The sequence below is a fragment of the Sinocyclocheilus grahami genome, unplaced genomic scaffold (assembly GCF_001515645.1).
Source record: "Sinocyclocheilus grahami isolate Dianchi unplaced genomic scaffold, SAMN03320097.WGS_v1.1 scaffold47.1, whole genome shotgun sequence".
Lineage (NCBI taxonomy): Eukaryota > Metazoa > Chordata > Actinopteri > Cypriniformes > Cyprinidae > Sinocyclocheilus > Sinocyclocheilus grahami.
In genome coordinates this window covers 185,159-186,251 of record NW_015505226.1, presented here as the reverse complement: position 1 = coordinate 186,251, position 1,093 = coordinate 185,159, and positions in this window count along the sequence as shown.

The following is a 1,093-nucleotide window of genomic DNA, read 5'->3' as shown; positions in this document are numbered from 1 at the left end:
TATAATTTTAATAATAACTTTGATAAAAATATATATTACAACACATCACACACACTATAAATGTATAATTTAATTATATGACTTAATTCTATTATATAAATATATAATTTATTTAAATAAAATACGCTTCATTATATATACACTACTGTTCACAAGAAAACTCCTAAAAAAGGAGTTTTTAAAGTCTCTACATTTGTTTGACCAAAAATACTGTAAAAACCATAATACTGTTAAATATTCTTACAATTTAAAACAGATGATTTCTATTTTCAATTGTAGTTTATTCCGGTGATGATCAGTGTTGGGGGAAACCCATTAACGCTAGTTCTCGTGTCCCCTTGTTGAGGGAAATTGATTATTGATGATTAATTTAACTTTTGGTGAGAAAGAGTCTTTACAGCAGACAAAAATATAACTTTTGCATTTTTTGATATATAAAATTTTTTTTTTTAAAAAAGCAAGTCCAGCCCCGGGGACAAAATATAATGCAAAAGTAACGTAAGGCATTACTTTCCATAAAAAGTAACTAAGCAATGCATTACTTTTTTATGGAGTAACACAATACTGTAATGCATTACTTTTCAAATTAACTTTCCCCAACACTGCATGGTGATGATAATTACTACAGTCATTACTTCACTCACATTATACTGTTCTCTGATGAATGGAAAGTTACAAAGTCTCTTTACTTTTGATCAATTATATGCATCCTTGCTAAATAAAATTATATATGTGCATATCAAATATTTTTCATTTAAGAGGGACCCATACTCTTGATCTTATTAAAAAACAATTTTATAACGTTTTAAAATGAAGAAGAAGAACAAAGAAAGGTAAACAATGTCCTCTACACATGGTATCCCTTACGAAAAATAAGTTTATTCAAGTGTGCTATTAGTATACTTCTTTTAAACTAAAAATAGGAAAGTATACTTTTAGTCTACTTTTTATGTACTTCTCAGAAATGGGCTTTATGTACTTCTCAGAAATATACTTAAAATTACATTTAAGTATACTTGACATACTTATACTAAATATATTTTAGTTATAATTGTGCTCCTAGTATCCGTGTTTTCATTGTTATACTGTAGGG